Genomic DNA, 16,844 nt, shown 5'->3' with positions numbered 1-16,844 from the left:
AACACCTATTTGTGTGGAGTACAAAGGTATAACAGAAAACGGAAATTAATGTGCGGTACGGTTGAAATATAGTGCGAAAAGTCGAAAGGACGAAAGGGCTTACCTTTGCAAGTATTATAGGTTTATAGTGATGTTGATGTTGTGTTGATGTTAATACGATATACGAGTAACTGTGTAGATATGCATTATTTACATTGGCCGAGATTAGGTGTTTGTTGAAAATATCTGCGATTATGATGATAAAAGGATATTATTCATTTCCAAATTAATCGTATACCTATCTGGCATACACACTCGAAAAAGGATACATCTAAATATAAAATAACATTCTACTACATATACTATACGTATGTGCAACATGATGGGTATAATTTAAATAATATACAAGGATGAAGCAGGAACAGCAACACACCTGGTATTGACCAGTTTTTAGCAGTTTATCATGCTCATTAATCGTATTACGAACCAATCCGATAGTTACTGTTGTTGTTGTTTTTATTTTTGTTAAGGTACGTAACTATCTATATGTTGTTTATGTTCATTCATTTTATATGGGTTAGTTTGAAAATTTCATTTAACTTTAAAATTAATTGAAGTTCCAATGGTTTTGATAAAAACTCTTACACCACCAAATGTGTGATGTGGGAGGGGGTCTATGTCCTTTTCTATGCATTGAAGAGGATTATTTTGGTTTTACTTTTTTTCTCATTATTTAAGTTTTAAATTAAACATTTTAAGTTGATAGGAGGGTTTTTTGTTTTTGTTTAGCTGGAATCAATTTGAGTATAGTTTTGGTTTTTGTGTGCGGTCTCATTACAATAGTATTCTGATTAATTTTGCAAAACAAAGGACGTTTTTTTTGGTTTATATTTGGAAGAAATTTATCAATTGATGACATTGATGGAATATGGTAATTTATCGAGAGGAATTTAAACATGATGAGTTTACACACGTTTTAAAAGGTATTCCTCTACAAGTGAAGTAATAAAATTTGAAAAAAATTTTGGTTATCCTTTTTTTCTGCCAAAGGTATTAAAAACCAACTAATCCATTGTGAGTTTTTTAATTGAATGTAAAGTCTTAAAGCTCAAACTTTTATCTTTAAATTGTGGAATTATGTTTTCAGCTGGTTTTCAAAAACATGCAATGATTTGCGACATTTTTCCACTTATTCAACAAATAGATATAAAACCAATTTGACTTTATATCTATGTACTTTACTTATCGAAACAGTGTCATGTAGAGGCGCATAAATCGCAACACTAGGCTGATTTCATAGATCCAAATTGTTTAGCGTTGGCTTAGTTTCCTGAACCTTAGTTTTCTGATTCGCTTTTTTAGACATATGTATGCTTATGTGTTTTTGTTAAGCTTTAAGGATTACTTATTTATTTGATATTATTGAATTTAATAGAATTTTTATCATAAACAGCAATGAAACAATATAAAAATAAATAATACAAAAATTACTCATTCGCCACAGTGAATATCTGAGGGCTACAATACATACGATTACAAGTGATCTTATTTATTCATGAGTTGTGATATTAGCCTTGAAGGCATTGTTTGTTTTAGAAAATAGAGTAATAAAATTTATAAAGAATTTTTTGGTTTAAAAAATTTTTAAACAAAATTTTTGCATAAGAAACAAATCAATTAAGTAAGTAAATAAATTAATTTATTTATATTCAATAGTAAACAAATTTGTTCAATTATATGAATTTAGTGGCTATGGCTTAATTGTCAGCCTGGTTAAAAAATTAATATTAATCTATTACTTTTATTTATTATATAAATTAAATGACTTCTGTCATTAAAAGCATTTTTTGCTTGTATACTCCTTTGAAAAAATTGCTTCATTTTTTTCAGGGGCATAGTTAGTTTTCCAAAGAAATAAAGTAGTTTTTGTAGCTTGAATATTAGACATACCCAATTACAAGAAAAAAACCTTCCTTCGTTTCAGGTTACAGGACGTATAAAATTGGTTAAAGCTCCCATTATAGGGATTTCCATTTAAGCCAAGGAGATCGCATTTAAATTTGAATATCATTGATATTTTACTATAGCTTAGAGAATTATGAAAGTAGTTTCTGTTAATAAGGTTAAAACTGAGATGGCTCTATAAAATCCTACTGCCTCTACTTTGCCTTCAAATTGTTTTAGTTATTTAGGCCAATATAAAATGTCTTTCCACAAGATTCAACAATAGATTGCTACTTTGAATACTATCATTTCTTTTTCCTCAACTAAGAGCATATTTTTGTAACTCTTGATTGTTCATAATTGTTGCAGATTATAAGTTTGAAATCATCTTGTGACTTGAGTGCATTTGTAAACATCTTTGGTAGTCCAATTTCTATGTTAGTTGCGTAGCTAGATGCGTTTTGGGGGTGAATCGAAGAGTTTATTTTCAAGAAATTACTATGGAACTTTTCAATGACCTCGTGCTCACCTTTTCCCCAAACCTGAAAAATATAGCACATAGTTAATGTTACCAACGAATTAAATATTTTATATTTTGTTGAAAGAGTTATTCCTTTGCTTGAGAAACTATTTTTCATGATAGATTTAGTAAGCTTTGAGAACTATTGGTTTTCTCATTGTTAACTAAAATCTAGAGGTGGATTCAGCCTAACGCCCAAATATTTAATCTCTTGCGATGTTTTCAAAAGATTCTCGCAATAGCTATATTATCTTCTTAGGTTTTGAGAATATGAGGACCTTGAGAACACCATAATATTCGATTTTTTAGTAATAAGCTTAGGCGCTATCTCTTACAGTAACTTGATAACCGATTGATCATTATTTGTAAGTTTTCTGGTGATATAGAGAGAATAACAATATCATCAGCATATAACAAAGCATTTACACTAAAATTAGTGATTCTTATTCCTCCAGGTCAGATCATCTACTATATCATTAGTAAACAACGAAAACAGCAAAGCCCTGAGGGGATAGCCTTGTTTTAAATCAGTACTTGTACGAAACCAATCAGAGAAGATTATTCCATTTCAAAAAGCTACAATTGCGTCCGTTTACATTTCTTTGATTTTTTTTATAAATTTGTTCCATTTTTGACAACAGTACTCGCACACAGGAATGGTCAGTCACTAGGTCCTTGTTCTCAAACGGACTGTTGCGCCACCCAATTTATTTATTTAGATAGACAAATTTGTTAGAGCCGACGAAGAACGAATAAACTTTTTTGTTCCTGGCTTGAAACGCTAGAACAATTGATGGAAGTGTAAAAATTTGATCAATCGTAAGAAAGTATTTTATAATTCCATCTTGAAAATCAGATATGATATTTTTTTGTTGAAACCATTTTTCCAGTCTCTCTACAAGGATGCCGCTGAATGTTCTGGTTGTGAAATTCGTCCATGAAATGCCTCTTTAATTTTTAGCAATGTCCAAGGGACCTTTTTATGTATGTATTGTAAACACTACAGATTTATTAAACGAAACTTTACTGAACGATAGGAGGACTTGTATTTAAAAAAAAAAGAGGCTGGGATGCGACCCACACTGATAACTTCCCATCCCGTCTGTCGATTTGTCTTGCTTAAAAGTTTGTCTATATGTACTCGTATCAATTTTTACCAAATTTGCGTACTATTTTTTTTATTTGTTATGAAAAAACGGACTGTTGGATTTTTATATAAAAATTACTGAATATCGAAAACATAATTTTCTGTGAAATAAAATAAGTTTGAAGCCAATATTTTTAATTTTTGAAGAAATATTTGAGTCGAAAATCAATTTTTACCAACTTTTATAACATTTTTTTTAGGTTTTCATTTTTTGTAAAAAAACTGTCAATTCGATTTTTCTCAAAATTTGTCCTAATGTTAAAAACAATATTTCTTATAAGAAAAAATTAGTTAGAAGCTATTATCTCAAAGTTTTTAAAAGATATTTGAGTCAGAAATCATTTTTTACCAACTTTTGTTAATTTTTTTTTTGGGTTTTTATTTTTTTGTAAAAAAAAACTGTCAATTCGATTTTTTTCAAAATTTTATCAGATGTCAAAAACATTATTCTTCGTTGCACAAAATTGTTTTAGAGATGAAATCATATTTCAAACGTAAAATTTTGGAGGTGACAAATTTTTTTTTTCAGTTTTATTGATTTATAAAAAAACCCGTTATATTGATTTTTTTTCAAAAAATATATCATTTTGGTATCACGTTACAATATATAATATTAAATTTGTTTCAAGTCTCTACCGTTTTTGGTTCGTAAGATATTTAGGGTTAACCAAAATTTTCACCTTTTTTCAAACTGCTATGGTAAAAAAAACCAGCCACGCAATTTTCTTGAGAGCCCTTTCTGCATCTTTCTGCTTTATTATCTGTATAAAAAAATTTATTTGAAGTTGATATCTTTTCTGGTTCTTGAGCTATCGACGACGAAAAAAACGTCGCGAACGTACGGACGTACGGACGTACGAACGTACGTACACACGCACGCACAGACATCTTTCAAAAAATCTTTTATTTCGACTCTAGGGACGTTGAAAGGTCGAGAAATGTCAAAATTTTCAATTTGACAAATCGGACCCATTACAATAACTTCCTATGGGAAGTTAAAAATCATATGGGATCCCATCTTCTCCTGGGTTCCTTCCGTTTTTCGATTTCAAAATAATAGTTTGTACTTCCACAAATGATATATGAGCATCTAATGCTTCATGAATTGAAGGTTCTGCATAGGAGTACAATAAGTTTAAATTATTAAAAAGAAGTGCTTTGAAGTGAGCAGATACATTCTCAGCGAATATTCCTATACCTATTTTAAAGTTTATAATATCTATTAGAATCCTCCAGAAATCCTTTGAGTTTTTAACATATGTAAATCGACATAGATTTTTATTATATGCGTTGCTTAAAGGTACCAAATCCTTATTTGATGATTGATTCAAGCACGCATTTTACGCAACCATTCATGTTAAAATGATGAGTTAGGGCTTAAAATTTTATTTGATGTTAAGTTCAGTTCCTTATGTATCCTGGTTTCAGACTTCTTTTGCTTCTTTGTGTTCCACCTCGTTAGTCAAAAGTAAAATTTCTAAAATTTGTCGGTGAAAATTGTTTACTGGTTTTTTCATCAAAATCGCGGAAGCATTTTAAGGTCCGTCAGTTGAGTAGAAGATACGTTTGAGAGTTCAATAATTATAGCCATATGATCCGAAAAAGTTTGACAATTTATTGGTTCATGTAATCGAATTATTATTAATAAAATAAGAATTGCATTGTGTATTATAATGTTTCAAAATCATTAGTCCATTTGTTGCATTATAAATATATGTACTATTAAGGATTTTTTTTATATTTTTTTGCCTTTAACAAAACGTTTTTACTCCCATTAAAATTATGCATTTATGTATATATGAGTTAGATTGGAAGACGTACTTTCGCTATTTTTCTTTCATATGTAATCAAGAAGCATTTTTTCAAATTTAAAGAAAACAGTACGTATACCCCCCAGGTGCAATTGTGAAATTTGCGATAGAATCTTACGCGTTAGGAAAACTGTTGCTTCAAATTTGGCACCCTACTCTTATAAAAGAGGGACAATATTAAATGTTCGTCCTGCCTTAACCAAATCTTTTTAAAAATATTTAGATTTTCGGGTCATTATCACTCAAGTATTAGAATTAAACTAAAATTATAAAGGTATATACATCTTCGTGTTTTATAATTTAACTTCATCTAATTTATATTCTATCTTTAGATACTATTTAAAATGTATGTACACATTTTAGAGTCATAAATAAATGACTATCAATTGCATAATGTGGCACGTTTCAAAGTTTTTAGAATTGTTTATTTTATTTATTTGATTGATAAGAGATATTTTAAATTGATCCATTAATTCTTGGATTGCAAGCATACAATCATTTTTAAGATTTTATATTATCTTATGTTTGCAAAATATTCGAAGAAACAAGCACTTTTTTCAGTTTTTTAATTAGTTAGTTGAATTTTTTATCGAATTTATAAGAATTTGGTATCACGTTCTAATGTATATTATTATTATTTTATTGAAACTGGTAGCATTATAAGTTCGAGAGATAATTGGAGTCAATCAAGTTTTTTCACATATTTATTAAATTAATATAATACCGAAATTATTCATCAATTTTTTTTAAAAGTCCTTTCTGCATCTTTTGAAGTATTTCTCTGAAGCAGAACTTATTAAAAGTCGAAATATAGTCGACGGAAACCCATATTCCACACGTTGAGTTAGATATCATCACTCTAAAATCCTTACATTTAGAAAACTTTAAATGTATCTTCCTGGTATCTAATCTCTTTTCTAACGACATTGAAATGTGAACAAAATTGAAAACTTTTAATTCGTCAAAGCGAACCCCCATCAATTACATATAACTATGACTTCTTATTATAAGTTAAATATGGAAGTTGAGTATAGCAAATCATATTCTTGATTTTACAGCTAAGCTTAAGGGTCAATTCGTTAGCCACATCAAATCAATTTTATACTGTTTTACAGTTCCTAAAATTAAATGTTATGAAATTAATTTTGGTAATTAATTTGCTTAATTAAATTTTATCATGGAAATTTGAAGTAGATATTTGTTTAGTGGATATAGTATAATTGGTAAGCCTTGTATTAGGGGAGTTCAATTAAGGAGTACATTAAAATACTACGAGTATTTCAACAAATAAGATAAAATGGAACGTGAAAAGCATAGACCAAGGATAAGTTATATTTTTACAAAATTAGTTATGTTAAATGTTTTTAAATGCAATAAATGTTAAAAAAATCCACTTAACCTAAATTGTTAATATTGATGCACTCTGTTTATGTTCAACGAAATAATGCTTCCAAAAGCTCAACTTCAAAGAATTCATCAACTATATGTTAAAATAGAAAGTTACATTTTGGACTGGATAGGTGATTTAAAATAAAGTTCTGAATTGTTAAGGCTTTAAAATTAATAAATATTTAATTATTTTATGTCCTTGATAAAGGTTATACAATAAAATTTGATTCAAAAGGCATTCAAATTGATGTATTTTAACTTGGGTTAAAAAAAACTAAACTTCTTAATTTAAAAATAATAGTTCGAAAGATCCAGTAATCTATCTTTTTATCCGCCCTTTTAAATTATACCACAATTGGTTAAGAGCTCAAAATTGAGGCTTGCTTTAAATTTTGTACAAGATAAGAAATGTCTCTTAAAATGATTGATGATGTATAGCCATAAATACCTAACGTGAATTTCGACTTTGTTGATCCATATCACATTTCGATTTATTACCATTTTTTACAGAAACAGATAAAATGTTTAATTTTTTAAATTACTAAAATTTCATCTCATTCATGTGTGGATTTATTTGACTAAACTCTCTACTTTCTCTGACATAGGTATTATTCTTGACTCAAAATGAACTTTTACAAATCATTATGACTATATTATTAAAAAAGCAAATAAGACACTCGGATTTATAAAATGGTTTTCACTTATATGCTCGACCCTTATATTCTTAAACTTCTTTGTATATCATTTGTAAGAACAATATTGGAATATGGCTGCATAATATGGACTCACTTTTATTCTGTTTGCCTCTGTTTCTTCCCATGGTCCAATAGGCTCGAACTTCCACCCTATAATCATAGGCTCACGCTCATAAATCTTCCATCGCTTTCTTAACACAGAGAGTACATTCAGCTGTGCTTTATTATAAAATTAATCAATCGGTCAGTCATATCACCATAATTTTTGGATCAATTAAACTTTATTTATAGCCGTTCGAGTATAAGAAGACAAGTTCCTTTACGTCCTACATCAAGCAGATCGAACTATATTAAAAACAGTTCCCTCAAGCAATTTACTTCAGTTTACAGCAAGTATTACTTTTTGGTATATTCCGTAAGCGATGATTTTAAAAGTAAAACATTTAAAGTAAATTTTGTCAATACTTCAGTTTAGGTTTTTTTGCAAATTGCTTAAGACATTGTAAATCTATAAATCTTAGAATGAATGTAATATTAGTCTCAAGTTCTAACGGTTTGTTTAACGAATTTAATAAATAAATAAATGGACCATAAAAATTGAAAAAAATTTAAATCATTTCCATATTTAATTTAAATAAGTTTATTTGGATCTTATCACTTTCTATTTCATTTAACTACCCCTTTTCGTGAAGCAAACATCCCAATATTTTGTTTAGGCTTTATAACCAGATAAAGTTGCTATAAGCCCATCAACTGTAATTTAGTCTCATTAAGGTGAGTTATGTTTAGTTCCCTGGACTTTGGGGTCCGTCGTCTTGATTCCCACTATCTGATAGCCCTATGATAGCTATCAACTGTCAACAAGATACTTGATACATAACAATATTTTTGATGCATTGGTATTATGTCTGTCAACTATCAACTTTGTTGATGAACTGTGAATTTTATCATTATTATGAATGATTTTTTTGACATACTATGACTAAAAATAGAAACACATCAATTTTTTATATCAAGCAAAAATTCTTGGTTGATACGCCTCAAATACTTTTTAATTTAGAAAAATAATTATAAAACGCACGTTTTTTCGTTCTCTTCATAGAATAAAATATAAATATAAAGAACCAGCGATTTGTATGCATTTTATTTTAAAAATTACTTTTTATTGACGATGTTTAATTTGGTTGGTATAAGTATATTTACGCATGCAAACAAAAAGCTTATACTTCAGGAATTATGACTTAGATGATTTTTTTTAAGGGAGTAATAATTAAGTTAACGCAAGTCAGCAACTAAAAATACACTGAGCATAATGTGATTCTTCCAACCAAATGGATTTTGACGAACACGTGTAATAAGATACTTTTCTTTAATTCATGCATTGGTCGATGAAACTTCAATGTAGAACACCTTGCTGAAGGTTTTAAACGATATTGAGGAAAATCTCAAACCGATCAAAAGTCAGCAATCCATTCCAAATGTACTAAAACTAGCAGCGGTTTTAAACTTCTTTGCCCAAGGAAGTTACCAATTGAGCGTAGGAAACTATTGGTATGGCACAACCAACAGGGTCAGTCGTTCTTAGTGACTTCCTTAGTGCATTTGAGAATTATATTTGTCCAAAATGGAGTAAATTTCCATAATCTCAAGAAGAAGAACGTAGGGCTAAAATTTATTTTTTCAAAAAATATGTGCTTCCAAATGTAGTCGGACCTGTTGATGGAACTCACGTTAAAATTCTGGGACCGAAAAAGTATCTTCAATTCAAATAAAATGGGATGGCGCAACAGTCCGTTGTGAACCAGGGCCTAGTGACTTACAACTCTCAACCATTCCTGTGTGCGAGTACTGTTGTCAGGAATGGAAGGGACCTACAATTTTAGGCCCAATCCGAACGGCTAGTTAGAGAAAGCACTTTTTCATGACAAGAATTACTCTTGAAGGATTTGTCAATTCCTCGCAAGAGGCAGTACCCGCGAAAATTAATTTTTTAAATTAAGCTAGCACAGGCAGGGATTGAACCCAAGAAAAAGTATCTTACGCATCTTATAATAAAAAAAACTATTATAGTATAAATGCTACTATTTTTACTTAATTTAGGTATTTTTTTTTTAAAGATTTGTGATCACTTAATGAACATCAGGTATGTTAATGGAAAAATCCGGGAGCGTTGCACTATGCAAGCATTTGGAATGTGTCACAAATAAAACAAATTTAGAAAGTGATTATCGGAATGGAAGAATTTTCGAATTCTTGGTGATATAGGATATCCACTTTTACCATATTTAATTATACCATACAGAGACGCTGAAGACTCTTTTTTGTTAGGTGCGTTTTGGACAACTTCCTCCTTACTACTTCAGGATTTTGGTCTATTAATTCCACCATTCTTTCCAATTGTTTTCTGTTACTTACTATTCTGTTCCTAAATAAATTATATTTAAAAAAAAACTTTTACTTTACTATTTTTCTCTAGCCATATAACACAACTTTAAAACAATAATTGAAACGTCAAACAAAATCAAAAATACAAATTCACAATGAATTTCAAAACGTCAAACGAGAAAAAATCTCATTCACAAGAAACTATTCACAATCGGTTCACAAATTAAAAGCTGATACTCATAATACTGATTTATCAAATAGTTAATAGATATTATCAACTATCAAATTGATACTTACAATAGGGCTGTGCCATTAAAAGGTTAGTACATTTATTTATTTCAATAAATACATGACTCATCGGTAGGGATATAAATTTGAATTTCTTGAAGTGAAAGAATTGTTGCAATTTATTTCTCAGAATAAAATGCAACTGCATTGATTTTATTGGTTGCCATATACTATCAAATTATATTTTGTTTTTTTGTTCATGAGCAATGAAAAATGTTTTATTTAACTTTAAGGAATTTATATATTGATTGATATTATTCAAGTTTGCAGACATTTTAACACATTTACGATGTACCAATTTATAAATGAACGATTAATACAAATTACGTCTACGCCACATTGGATATTTCAGCCATATTAGATAGATAGATATTTATTTGCGTAGAATAAAGCATTACAATTTTACATGAATTAAAGTGAATACACACAGCTTGCACAGAGATATGATATTTAGTTTATATCTTACAACTGGGGAAAATATATATTTCGGTATGACAAAAGAGATGTAGAATGAAAAACTATTGAAGGAGAACTACGGAGAAAAAACCTTCATTTAACATTTGAATCTTAAGCTAAGGATTTCTTTATTTTAGAAATCTGTTGGATAGATAAAATGGGCTTAAAACTAACGGAATTACCAGATGATAATGAAATTGCTAGTGAGCCATATTATTAATTCATGAATTATGACATTTGGCTACGTTTTAATGTTTTTTTTTTTATAAAATAGGTTGAGGGTATTCTTCTTTATTATTATATTTAAATGTTGCATCATTTATATTGAAATTCAATTGGGATATTCCATTGAGAATTCCATAAATTCGAAAAAATTAATTTGCTAGAAAGTAGAAATGTTTTTGTCGTGTTTGTTTTCCAATAAGATCTTTCGTTTTGATATTTAAAAAGTCCAGGTTTTTTATTATATAAATGCTAAGAGGATATGCTACTAAAAATATGAACCACAAACTGACACGGCAACAGTTGTAGCACAATATCCTTTTTATGAAAACTGTATGAAACATTTGCCGCTGTATGCCCTCGATAACTTCACGAATTCCATTGTAACAGTCTTTAAGTAACTGCATTGACATAGACTGAAACTCAAAAGATACAAATTTTTTAATGTAACTGTTAAGAAAAAATTTCTTGAAACCTAGGTCTTTCAAAATTGTGTACTACATTTATTGTGACCTTTTACAATTTCAGTACTTCATTAAAACATAATATTTACGTATATGATTTTGTTTTTTTTTGCTCTGGCATAGTTTTTACTTGCCATATCTTAAAAAAGACAGCATCACAATTGGCAGAAGTCCAAAAAGAGAGATACTCAAAACAAAACCTCTAACTACAAAACGCTAAATCCATTTGAAAAGTATCTAAGCTGTTGATTAAAACTTATTTTGGATGAGATAATTTACATTTGGTTATTAGTAATTCAAATAGAAAAGCCTTAAAAGTGTGTAATTATTGCATTACAATTTTACGATGTGAAGCTTCTTTTATATAGGCATTATTGAAAGTTAGTAAAAACTAGGACGTTACTTAAACTGAGAACAGAGTGGCTCAAAGTCTGGTCTTTAAGTCAAATATACCATATTATTTCTTTTCCGCTTAAATGCACGAACACTTGTTTTTGTAAACAAGGTTTATATGGCTTAAGCTCCTCAAGAAATTCTTTGAATGTTTCCAACTTTTTACAATCAATATCAATGTAAATTTCTACATATCCTTTTATTTATTCATACCAAATATGTACATACCTATATCTACTTTTATTTTGATCTTTACATACTTGTACCAAAACCAATGTAATGTATATTATATTGTTTCCTCTTGAACATCCCTCATTCAGTCATTCGAATCGGATTCTTTCGTCTTATTGGAGCAGGAGCAATACTCGAACATAATATTATGCTTCTTCATGTTAAAGAAAATATTTCATATTTATATTTTTATTGCGTAACAATAATGAAAATATTCTCATAAGTTTTTCCTTTTTTTTTTGAGAAGCGTTTTATTTGTTCGTGAAGAATTTTCTTTCGATCATAATCGAAACCAATAAAAAACAACACTTAGCATTTCAATAAAAAAAGAGCGGAAAAATAATGCAGGAAACATCAACCCTATTGCCGCCATTTATACGTCACATCATTTCAGTTAATTTCAAAACATAAAAAATATATCAACGAATAATAAAAACAAAAAAAAACTGAACAACGTTTTTATCGTGTTGATGTTTTTCTTGTTTTTTTTTTGGATGTTGGCCTTGGGAAAAAATGTATTATCCTGTTTTGGAAAATAATAGATTTATACAATAGATTTATTATGAATAAATAAATTAAGTAAAGAAAAAAAAAGGTAAACCAAAACTGTACATAAAATATACAAGATTTTAGATTTTGAGCTCATAACACACCCCAATGACAACCTAAGGAATTCCCATCTATATCATATTTTTTTATGGTTACATTAATTAAAAGATTTTAAAAGACGGTTAACATACTTCAAAAAATTCGACTATTCACACAAAGCTTCCCCTACAACAGTTTAATGACATTGTTTTCTATTTGATGTGGTAAAATAAAATCAAAATATAACCTTCTAGACATTCAAAGTCCATGTATACATGAGTTAGTTGCTAAGCTCTACACACTCAAAAGAAACAAAGACGAACTTAAAGAAACGCTGGCTTGTTAAAGTAATAAATATTGAATATATAATTAAAAAAATAGGTTTCTTTAAATTAAATATTTAATAAAGTGAACTTATTGTTTTTTTTTATGGAATCTTACCGTATGTAAAACTATTTTTTAAAAGATGAAATTATGAACTGATTCTAGGCCTTAGGAATCCAGGAAAAGGCAACACACAGCTATCCATGTGAGAAGCTCGGCATTTCTAGGTACAGCCCGCTACTTTTAATATTTTCCACAGCGTTATTATTAATTATCACAGAAAACCTAACCAAGTTGTGCGACATGCTTAATTTCAATTGCAGCTAATGTGAGGTCACCCGGAAAGCTTAAGTGAGTTTAGAAGCTCTACTGGGTATAAAGTGCTCTTTTTTGAGTCCATTACAGTGCCTGCTTACAAATACTCATTCATATCCCATGTTAATTCATCCAATATGTTAAAATGCATTTTTGTTTCTTGATGCTGGAACCGCCCTTTAACAGATAAATTGATCGTCATGGGTTTTTTTTTGTAAAAGTTTGCAGTACGTTCAAATTTACACGTCATATAGTAATCGACATGGGTTTTTAAAAGCCGATTTCCTATTTTTAATAAGGAATTAGGCAGGGTGGTAACCTGTACTCAAGATACCTATACCTAATAAAAGAAGAAACACATAATGATAGGCAAAGATGATAGGCCAAAAATCCAGCAGCACCTAATGATATGCTACTAATTACTGTTAAAAAAAAATATATCAAATACATAATTATTAAAAGTGTTACCGGCGGATCTACTCGAATAAGCTGGGAATGATTATTTTTTCATTATTAAGTAGATTGAAACACTTTCTAGGCTTATAACTACCTTCACTCAAAAAACCATGTCAAAATATTGCTTCGTTGGAACGTGCAAGACGAACAAACAAACAAACAAATTGAATCTTCCATTTATGATATAAAAAAGATTCAAAAAAATATTAGTTTACAATACTTTTTTGAATTTAAAAGCTTTTGTTTTGCTAAGTTGATTTTAAATTTATTTATTATGCAATTTTAATTTTGAATTTTTGTTTCATATTTTCCATGTTTCTTTTAAAACAAACATCAATCATGTACATATATACAGTTATGAGAAGTTTTCTATATCTTTAAATTTCCTTGATATAGTTGAAAAGTCGAATTGATTTTGGTACATCCAATATTTTAATTGTCTTCTAAATTGAGAGATACAAATTTCCAAAGGATGCGAATTTTATGTGTCAACAAATTGGACAGAAATGCTTCTAAGGTGAAAGGAAACTTTTTTGGCTTTTGTATTTCATAGTAAACATATTTATCTGCTTAAAAATCCAATTATAAAGTTATCTGTTAAGGCAAAAAACTTCTCATATTGTTTTCAATGATATCGTAATGTCCTTAGGGCCTAAGAATCCTGGAAATAAAACATTATTACTTAGATTAAGATTAAATTGGCTTAATGATTCCCTGGCCTGTCTTCTTTAAGACAAATATTTCTATAAAGTGTTTCCTTTTAAGTCAATAATTTTATTGTATCAAATTGAGTACCTTGACGAAATGAAGTGGTGTTTTGTTGACATTTTACACACCTCCAGTCGTTGTCCACCACGGTGAGTTGTTGAAGTTTGTTGACACATGCACCGCCCTAACAGATTATTCCATATTGCAACTTGGAATGAAAAATGCCAAAATATCATCAAATAACCATCTTCAACAAATTTGAAGAGCAATGTTTTTTCAGGTCATAGAAACAACGCGTGGATGAGAGCTGTTCGCAATTAAGGTTTTGATCAATATAGATGCCGAGGTACTTAAAGTCTTCAACTATTTTAATTTCAAAACAGCTACCACTGCATTTAACGTTGGGATGGTATGATTCGGTATATGATGACCATTACACTCACTATAAATTAACTTATGACTGAGGCAATCGTGAGAATGAAAAATTATTGGTATGTCGGGAGAAGCTGAAAAACATTAACTTTGTTTTGCTAACATGAGTTAATTGTGATTAACTCATGTTTAGCAAACCAAAATCTTAGCAAATGAACATCATAGTTAATGTCTGAAATTAGATTCAAAGGACTATTGCTACAGTATGCAATTCCAATTTCATCGGCAAAGGCTCTGACTTTAGCTCGGAAAGGAAGTGAGAAAAGGGAATTAATATAAACCAAAAATAAAATTGGGCCTGGCAAGGATCCCTGTGGGACTCCCAAAAGACTATTTTTAGAGAAACTTATGTTGCACCCAACTTTTAAATTATGTGATCTAATTTTTTCCAGATGAATCCACGAAAAGCAATTTTATACAGTTTATCCAAGAGTATATTACAGTTCACCATATCCACGAATATTCCAGCACACTTTTTCTTAGCATCTAAACCTTCTTGTAAAATGCAGCAAGATTCTAGAAGACCTCCTCAGCACAAAGCGTGAGTTTGTCTCCAACGTTTCCAACGAGAATTTAAAGTTGAGTTATTGTTGATTGATATTTATATTCGTTTTAGACTTCTTATCTCCTACCATTTTCCCCAAAATTAAGTTCGATTTGATCGAGAAAGAATCATAATTGTTGATTCTTTAATGTTGATTCAAGACCCGATTTTTCACAATTTGTATAGGTTAATCAAGTATTGATGACGATATTGCCAAACTTAGATTAATGTAGATGCCATGTTATACCATGAAAAATTGAACTTTGATAACTTTGTCTTCTTGCTTTTTCTCATCACTTCAGAATTTGCACGTATCGTCGGTAGTAAGCCACAACACTATGTTTAGAAAGTCGGTTTATCATCAATTGTAGGTTTTCTTTCGATTCTCATATTATCGAATGTCATAATACATTGATTTGGATTAAAAACCTATCTAATTCCTCCAAGAAGGCAATTCTTGTTAGACACCTTAATCAACCATTTTAAAAAAAAATGTTTGCATCCAAAATTTTTATTTCTGTATCCCTAACTTATGCTTCTATGCAAATATTTTTTATGACGTGAAGAAATTAGAATCTAGACTAACCAGATTAAATGCTGCTTTGAGATTGACCTCTCTCTTCTTCTCTTCTTGAAAAGATTATAGCATTTTTAAACCACGATGGAACTTCCCCATTTGTAGAAATGTTAATAAACGCAACCAGAACAAAACTTTGAGACGCATTTTAGAAAAAATCGTATTTATATTATTTTAAGCTTTTTGTAAAACTGCTACCTTATTATCCAATACATTATGAGTGCTGAAAGATTTCGCATAAGCAAAATCTTAGTGAGATTATGTTTGAGGAAGATTCAAGAAACTATTGGAAAGGTTTCTGGTACACTTTCGGTAACGTGATGAGAATTATTTGTATCCTTCTTCAGTTTCTAAAATCAATTAATGTTTTTTGTATCACGAAGTGAGTGGGCTTGTTTATTTTAAAATTAAGTTTTTTTTTTCAAAACAATGATTTTTGTATTCCGAATTTAATAAAATGTACCATTTTTGTAATTCTTCATTTAAAAAATGTTCTCTTAAAAAATGTTTTGTTCCAACGCTTTCTTAATACTTGAATTATGTTATTTTACTAACATTTCTCATCGACAGTATATTCAATAGTCTGAGGAATACTTGGGAGCCATAAACGTCCAGTCTATATTGAAAAGTTTTAACTTCCTCATTTAAGACATTTCAACAACTTTGGATTTGATTGCGAAGAGTTGGGCTGGGTTTCCCATTTAATTTTGATTATTACCATGCTTTGAAACATAATTCGAATACAGGAAGGGTTTATAGTTGAATGTCCTTATTCTCCACGGCGGACTGTTGATTGATCGGGTGGACTATGTAACTCAGAACCACAGTTGACAAATCTTAAAAATCGTATTTGAAAACTGAATGCCATGAATCTATCTTCCACACTATAATAATTAAAAAGTAAATCAAACAATATTTCTATCTAACATTATTATTGAAAGTTCTCAAGCCCTTAAACAAAAACATCCCATATTAT

General features: G+C 29.4%; 1 long non-coding RNA gene across 1 annotated transcript in view; it reads left to right on the top strand.

Moving 5' to 3' along the window:
• The first annotated feature begins 22 nt into the window (after positions 1-22).
• The window catches only part of LOC129941693 (uncharacterized), a 76,206-nt gene continuing 59,384 nt past the window's right edge, over positions 23-16,844 (top strand). The window contains exon 1 of the long non-coding RNA XR_008780910.1: positions 23-509. This is a non-coding gene — a long non-coding RNA (uncharacterized LOC129941693). The remainder of the gene's footprint in view (positions 510-16,844) is intronic.

This window comes from Eupeodes corollae, chromosome 1, assembly GCF_945859685.1.
Source record: "Eupeodes corollae chromosome 1, idEupCoro1.1, whole genome shotgun sequence".
NCBI lineage: Eukaryota > Metazoa > Arthropoda > Insecta > Diptera > Syrphidae > Eupeodes > Eupeodes corollae.
The sequence above is the reverse complement of the archived record's forward strand: the minus strand, read 5'-3'. Positions and strand labels throughout refer to the sequence as shown.